Consider the following 10225-nt stretch of genomic DNA (forward strand, 5'->3'; position numbering starts at 1 on the left):
CCATCAATTTGATCACATAGTTTGATCAGACACACATTCCATCAATTTGATCACATAGTTTGATCAGATACGCATTCCATCAATTTGATCACATAGTTTGATCACACACTCGCATTCATCAATTTTGATCACCCAGTTTGATCAGACACACATCTATTCCATCAATTTGATCACATAGTTTGATCAGACATTCATTCCATCAATTTGATCTCATAGTTTGATCAGACACTCATTCCATCAATTTGATCACATTGTTTGATCAGTCACACATTCCATCAATTTGATAACATAATTTGATCAGACACTTTTTTATCAATTTGATCACATTCTTTGACCAGACACTCATTCCATCAATTTGATCACATAGTTTGATTAGACACATTCATTCCATCAATTTGATCACATAGTTTGATCAGCCACACTCATTCCATCAATTTGATCACATAGTTTGATCAGACACTCATTCCATCAATTTGATCACATAGTTTGATCAGACAATCATTCCATCAATTTGATCACATAGTTTGATCACACACATTCCATCAATTTGATCACATAGTTTGATCACCACACACATTCCATCAATTTGATCACATAGTTTGATCAGACACACATTACCCATCAATTTGATCACATAGTTTGATCAGACACTCATTCCATCAATTTGATCACATAGTTTGATCAGACACTCTTTTCCATCAATTTGATCACATAGTTTGATCAGACACTCATTCCATCAATTTGATCACATAGTTTGATCAGACACACATTCCATCAATTTGATCACATAGTTTGATCACACATCATTCCATCAATTTGATCACATAGTTTGATCAGACACTCATTCCATCAATTTGATCACATAGTTTGATCAGACACTCATTCCATCAATTTGATCACATAGTTTGATCAGACACTCATTCCATCAATTTGATCACATAGTTTGATCAGACACTCATTCCATCAATTTGATCACATAGTTTGATCACACACATATTTTTATCAATTTGATCACATAGTTTGATCAGATCACACACACATCATCAATTTGATCACATAGTTTGATCAGACACTCATTCCATCAATTTGATCACATAGTTTGATCAGACACTCATTCCATCAATTTGATCACATAGTTTGATCAGACACTCATTCCATCAATTTGATCACATAGTTTGATCACACACACATTCCATCAATTTGATCACATAGTTTGATCAGACACTCATTCCATCAATTTGATCACATAGTTTGATCAGACAAACATTCCATCAATTTGATCACATAGTTTGATCAGACACTCATTCCATCAATTTGATCACATAGTTTGATCAGACACTCATTCCATCAATTTGATCACATAGTTTGATCAGACACTCATTCCATCAATTTGATCACATTAGTTTGATCAGACACTCATTCCATTAATTTGATCACATAGTTTGATCAGACACTCATTCCATCAATTTGATCACATAGTTTGATCACACACTCATTCCATCAATTTGATCACATAGTTTGATCAGACACTCATTCCATCAATTTGATCACATAGTTTGATCAGACACACATTCCATCAATTTGATCACATAGTTTGATCAGACACTCATTTTATCAATTTGATCACATAGTTTGATCAGACACTCATTCCATCAATTTGATCACATAGTTTGATCAGACACTCATTCCATCAATTTGATCACATTGTTTGATCAGACACACATTCCATCAATTTGATCACATAGTTTGATCAGACATTCATTCCATCAATTTGATCACATAGTTTGATCAGACACTCATTCCATCAATTTGATCACATAGTTTGATCAGACACTCATTCCATCAATTTGATCACATAGTTTGATCAGACACTCATTCCATCAATTTGATCACATAGTTTGATCAGACACTCATTCCATCAATTCGATCACATAGTTTGATCAGACACACATTCCATCAATTTGATCACATAGTTTGATCAGAACACTCATTCCATCAATTTGATCACATAGTTTGATCAGACACTCATTCCATCAATTTGATCACATAGTTTGATCAGACACTCATTCCATCAATTTGATCACATAGTTTGATCAGACACTCATTCCATCAATTTGATCACATAGTTTTGATCAGACACTCATTCCATCAATTTGATCACATAGTTTGATCAGACACTCATTCCATCAATTTGATCACATAGTTTGATCAGACACTCATTCCATCAATTTGATCACATAGTTTGATCAGACACTCATTCCATCAATTTGATCACATAGTTTGATCAGACACTCATTCCATCAATTTGATCACATAGTTTGATCACACTCATTCCATCAATTTGATCACATAGTTTGATGAGACATTCATTCCATCAATTGGATCACATAGTTTGATCAGACACTCATTCCATCAATTTGATCACATAGTTTGATCAGACACTCATTCCACCAATTTGATCACATAATTTGATCAGACACTCATTCCATCAATTTGATCACATAGTTTGATCAGACACTCATTCCATCAATTTGATCACATAGTTTGATCAGACACTCATTCCATCAATTTGATCACATAGTTTGATCAGACACTCATTCCATCAATTTGATCACATAGTTTGATCAGACACTCATTCCATCAATTTGATCACATAGTTTGATCAGACACTCATTCCATCAATTTGATCACATAGTTTGATCAGACACTCATTCCATCAATTTGATCACATAGTTTGATCAGACACTTATTCCATCAATTTGATCACATAGTTTGATCAGACACACATTCCATCAATTTGATCACATAGTTTGATCAGACACTCATTCCATCAATTTGATCACATAGTTTGATCAGACACTCATTCCATCAATTTGATCACATAGTTTGATCAGACACTCATTCCATCAATTTGATCACATAGTTTGATCAGACACTCATTCCATCAATTTGATCACATAGTTTGATCAGACACTCATTCCATCAATTCGATCACATAGTTTGATCAGACACTCATTCCATCAATTTGATCACATAGTTTGATCAGACACTCATTCCATCAATTTGATCACATAGTTTGATCAGACACTCATTCCATCAATTTGATCACATAGTTTGATCAGACACACATTCCATCAATTTGATCACATAGTTTGATCAGACACACATTCCATCAATTTGATCACATAGTTTGATCAGACACTCATTCCATCAATTTGATCACATAGTTTGATCAGACACACATAGTTTATTCCATCAATTTGATCACATAGTTTGATCAGACACTCATTCCATCAATTTGATCACATAGTTTGATCAGACACACATTCCATCAATTTGATCACATAGTTTGATCAGACACTCATTCCATCAATTTTATCACATAGTTTGATCAGACACTCATTCCATCAATTTGATCACATAGTTTGATCAGACACTCATTCCATCAATTTGATCACATTGTTTGATCAGACACTCATTCCATCAATTTGATCACATAGTTTGATCAGACACACATTCCATCAATTTGATCACATAGTTTGATCACAGACACTCATTCCATCAATTTGATCACATAGTTTGATCAGACACTCATTCCATCAATTTGATCACATAGTTTGATCAGACACTCATTCCATCAATTTGATCACATAGTTTGATCAGACACTCATTCCATCAATTTGATCACATAGTTTGATCAGACACACATTCCATCAATTTGATCACATAGTTTGATCAGACACTCATTCCATCAATTTGATCACATAGTTTGATCAGACACTCATTCCATCAATTTGATCACATAGTTTGATCAGACACTCATTCCATCAATTTGATCACATAGTTTGATCAGACACTCATTCCATCAATTTGATCACATAGTTTCCATCAATTTGATCACATAGTTTGATCAGACACTCATTCCATCAATTTGATCACATAGTTTGATCAGACACTCATTCCATCAATTTGATCACATAGTTTGATCAGACACACATTCCATCAATTTGATCACATAGTTTGATCAGACACTCATTCCATCAATTTGATCACATAGTTTGATCAGACACTCATTCCATCAATTTGATCACATAGTTTGATCAGACACTCATTCCATCAATTTGATCACATAGTTTGATCAGACACACATTCCATCAATTTGATCACATAGTTTGATCAGACACTCATTCCATCAATTTGATCACATAGTTTGATCAGACACTCATTCCATCAATTTGATCACATAGTTTGATCAGACACTCATTCCATCAATTTGATCACATAGTTTGATCAGACACTCATTCCATCAATTTGATCACATAGTTTGATCAGACACTCATTCCATCAATTTGATCACATAGTTTGATCAGACACTCATTCCATCAATTTGATCACATAGTTTGATCAGACACTCATTCCATCAATTTGATCACATAGTTTGATCAGACACTCATTCCATCAATTTGATCACATAGTTTTGATCAGACACTCATTCCATCAATTTGATCACATAGTTTGATCAGACACTCATTCCATCAATTTGATCACATAGTTTGATCAGACACTCATTCCATCAATTTGATCACATAGTTTGATCAGACACTCATTCCATCAATTTGATCACATAGTTTGATCAGACACTCATTCCATCAATTTGATCACATAGTTTGATCAGACACTCATTCCATCAATTTGATCACATAGTTTGATCAGACACTCATTCCATCAATTTGATCACATAGTTTGATCAGACACTCATTCCATCAATTTGATCACATAGTTTGATCAGACACTCATTCCATCAATTTGATCACATAGTTTGATCAGACACTCATTCCATCAATTTGATCACATAGTTTGATCAGACACTCATTCCATCAATTTGATCACATAGTTTGATCAGACACTCATTCCATCAATTTGATCACATAGTTTGATCAGACACTCATTCCATCAATTTGATCACATAGTTTGATCAGACACTCATTCCATCAATTTGATCACATAGTTTGATCAGACACTCATTCCATCAATTTGATCACATAGTTTGATCAGACACTCATTCCATCAATTTGATCACATAGTTTGATCAGACACTCATTCCATCAATTTGATCACATAGTTTGATCAGACACTCATTCCATCAATTTGATCACATAGTTTGATCAGACACTCATTCCATCAATTTGATCACATAGTTTGATCAGACACTCATTCCATCAATTTGATCACATAGTTTGATCAGACACTCATTCCATCAATTTGATCACATAGTTTGATCAGACACTCATTCCATCAATTTGATCACATAGTTTGATCAGACACTCATTCCATCAATTTGATCACATAGTTTGATCAGACACTCATTCCATCAATTTGATCACATAGTTTGATCAGACACTCATTCCATCAATTTGATCACATAGTTTGATCAGACACTCATTCCATCAATTTGATCACATAGTTTGATCAGACACACATTCCATCAATTTGATCACATAGTTTGATCAGACACTCATTCCATCAATTTGATCACATAGTTTGATCAGACACTCATTCCATCAATTTGATCACATAGTTTGATCAGACACTCATTCCATCAATTTGATCACATAGTTTGATCAGACACTCATTCCATCAATTTGATCACATAGTTTGATCAGACACTCATTCCATCAATTTGATCACATAGTTTGATCAGACACTCATTCCATCAATTTGATCACATAGTTTGATCAGACACTCATTCCATCAATTTGATCACATAGTTTGATCAGACACTCATTCCATCAATTTGATCACATAGTTTGATCAGACACTCATTCCATCAATTTGATCACATAGTTTGATCAGACACTCATTCCATCAATTTGATCACATAGTTTGATCAGACACTCATTCCATCAATTTGATCACATAGTTTGATCAGACACACATTCCATCAATTTGATCACATAGTTTGATCAGACACTCATTCCATCAATTTGATCACATAGTTTGATCAGACACTCATTCCATCAATTTGATCACATAGTTTGATCAGACACTCATTCCATCAATTTGATCACATAGTTTGATCAGACACTCATTCCATCAATTTGATCACATAGTTTGATCAGACACTCATTCCATCAATTTGATCACATAGTTTGATCAGACACTCATTCCATCAATTTGATCACATAGTTTGATCAGACACTCATTCCATCAATTTGATCACATAGTTTGATCAGACACTCATTCCATCAATTTGATCACATAGTTTGATCAGACACTCATTCCATCAATTTGATCACATAGTTTGATCAGACACTCATTCCATCAATTTGATCACATAGTTTGATCAGACACTCATTCCATCAATTTGATCACATAGTTTGATCAGACACTCATTCCATCAATTTGATCACATAGTTTGATCAGACACACATTCCATCAATTTGATCACATAGTTTGATCAGACACTCATTCCATCAATTTGATCACATAGTTTGATCAGACACTCATTCCATCAATTTGATCACATAGTTTGATCAGACACTCATTCCATCAATTTGATCACATAGTTTGATCAGACACTCATTCCATCAATTTGATCACATAGTTTGATCAGACACTCATTCCATCAATTTGATCACATAGTTTGATCAGACACTCATTCCATCAATTTGATCACATAGTTTGATCAGACACTCATTCCATCAATTTGATCACATAGTTTGATCAGACACTCATTCCATCAATTTGATCACATAGTTTGATCAGACACACATTCCATCAATTTGATCACATAGTTTGATCAGACACTCATTCCATCAATTTGATCACATAGTTTGATCAGACACTCATTCCATCAATTTGATCACATAGTTTGATCAGACACTCATTCCATCAATTTGATCACATAGTTTGATCAGACACTCATTCCATCAATTTGATCACATAGTTTGATCAGACACTCATTCCATCAATTTGATCACATAGTTTGATCAGACACACATTCCATCCATCAATTTGATCACATAGTTTGATCAGACACTCATTCCATCAATTTGATCACATAGTTTGATCAGACACTCATTCCATCAATTTGATCACATAGTTTGATCAGACACTCATTCCATCAATTTGATCACATAGTTTGATCAGACACTCATTCCATCAATTTGATCACATAGTTTGATCAGACACACATTCCATCAATTTGATCACATAGTTTGATCAGACACTCATTCCATCAATTTGATCACATAGTTTGATCAGACACTCATTCCATCAATTTGATCACATAGTTTGATCAGACACACATTCATTCCATCAATTTGATCACATAGTTTGATCAGACACTCATTCCATCAATTTGATCACATAGTTTGATGACACACACATTCCATCAATTTGATCACATAGTTTGATCAGCCACACACACCATCAATTTGATCACATAGTTTGATCAGACACTCATTCCATCAATTTGATCACATAGTTTGATCAGACACTCATTCCATCAATTTGATCACATAGTTTGATCAGACACTCATTCCATCAATTTGATCACATAGTTTGATCAGACACTCATTCCATCAATTTGATCACATAGTTTGATCAGACACTCATTCCATCAATTTGATCACATAGTTTGATCAGACACTCATTCCATCAATTTGATCACATAGTTTGATCAGACACTCATTCCATCAATTTGATCACATAGTTTGATCAGACACTCATTCCATCAATTTGATCACATAGTTTGATCAGACACTCATTCCATCAATTTGATCACATAGTTTGATCAGACACTCATTCCATCAATTTGATCACATAGTTTGATCAGACACTCATTCCATCAATTTGATCACATAGTTTGATCAGACACTCATTTTATCAATTTGATCACATTGTTTGATCAGACACTCATTCCATCAATTTGATCACATAGTTTGATCAGACACTCATTCCATCAATTTGATCACATAGTTTGATCAGACACTCATTCCATCAATTTGATCACACAGTTTGATCAGACACTCATTCCATCAATTTGATCACATAGTTTGATCAGACACTCATTTTCCATCAATTTGATCACATAGTTTGATCAGACAGTTTGATCATTCCATCAATTTGATCACATAGTTTGATCAGACACTCATTCCATCAATTTGATCACATAGTTTGATCAGACACTCATTCCATCAATTTGATCACATAGTTTGATCAGACACTCATTCCATCAATTTGATCACATAGTTTGATCAGACACTCATTCCATCAATTTGATCACATAGTTTGATCAGACACTCATTCCATCAATTTGATCACATAGTTTGATCAGACACTCATTCCATCAATTTGATCACATAGTTTGATCAGACACTCATTTTATCAATTTGATCACATAGTTTGATCAGACACTCATTCCATCAATTTGATCACATAGTTTGATCAGACACTCATTCCATCAATTTGATCACATAGTTTGATCAGACACTCATTCCATCAATTTGATCACATAGTTTGATCAGACACTCATTCCATCAATTTGATCACATAGTTTGATCACACACACATTCCATCAATTTGATCACATAGTTTGATCAGACACACATTCCATCAATTTGATCACATAGTTTGATCAGACACTCATTCCATCAATTTGATCACATAGTTTGATCAGACACTCATTCCATCAATTTGATCACATAGTTTGATCAGACACTCATTCCATCAATTCGATCACATAGTTTGATCAGACACTCATTTTATCAATTTGATCACATAGTTTGATCAGACACTCATTCCATCAATTTGATCACATAGTTTGATCAGACACTCATTCCATCAATTTGATCACATAGTTTGATCAGACACTCATTCCATCAATTTGATCACATAGTTTGATCAGACACTCATTCCATCAATTTGATCACATAGTTTGATCAGACACTCATTCCATCAATTTGATCACATAGTTTGATCAGACACTCATTCCATCAATTTGATCACATAGTTTGATCAGACACACATTCCATCAATTTGATCACATAGTTTGATCAGACACTCATTCCATCAATTTGATCACATAGTTTGATCACACACTCATTCCATCAATTTGATCACATAGTTTGATCAGACACTCATTCCATCAATTTGATCACATAGTTTGATCAGACACTCATTCCATCAATTTGATCACATAGTTTGATCAGACACTCATTCCATCAATTTGATCACATAGTTTGATCAGACACTCATTCCATCAATTTGATCACATAGTTTGATCAGACACTCATTCCATCAATTTGATCACATAGTTTGATCAGACACTCATTCCATCAATTTGATCACATAGTTTGATCAGACACTCATTCCATCAATTTGATCACATAGTTTGATCAGACACTCATTCCATCAATTTGATCACATAGTTTGATCAGACACTCATTCCATCAATTTGATCACATAGTTTGATCAGACACTCATTCCATCAATTTGATCACATAGTTTGATCAGACACTCATTCCATCAATTTGATCACATAGTTTGATCAGACACTCATTCCATCAATTTGATCACATAGTTTGATCAGACACTCATTCCATCAATTTGATCACATAGTTTGATCAGACACTCATTCCATCAATTTGATCACATAGTTTGATCAGACACTCATTCCATCAATTTGATCACATAGTTTGATCAGACACTCATTCCATCAATTTGATCACATAGTTTGATCAGACACTCATTCCATCAATTTGATCACATAGTTTGATCAGACACTCATTCCATCAATTTGATCACATAGTTTGATCAGACACTCATTCCATCAATTTGATCACATAGTTTGATCAGACACTCATTCCATCAATTTGATCACATAGTTTGATCAGACACTCATTCCATCAATTTGATCACATAGTTTGATCAGACACTCATTCCATCAATTTGATCACATAGTTTGATCAGACACTCATTCCATCAATTTGATCACATAGTTTGATCACACACTCTTTTCCATCAATTTGATCACATAGTTTGATCAGACACACATTCCATCAATTTGATCACATAGTTTGATCAGACACACATTCCATCAATTTGATCACATAGTTTGATCAGACACTCATTCCATCAATTTGATCACATAGTTTGATCAGACACTCATTCCATCAATTTGATCACATAGTTTGATCAGACACTCATTCCATCAATTTGATCA

This window comes from Tachypleus tridentatus, unplaced genomic scaffold (genome assembly GCF_004210375.1).
Source record: "Tachypleus tridentatus isolate NWPU-2018 unplaced genomic scaffold, ASM421037v1 Hic_cluster_2, whole genome shotgun sequence".
In the NCBI taxonomy this organism is placed as follows: domain Eukaryota; kingdom Metazoa; phylum Arthropoda; class Merostomata; order Xiphosura; family Limulidae; genus Tachypleus; species Tachypleus tridentatus.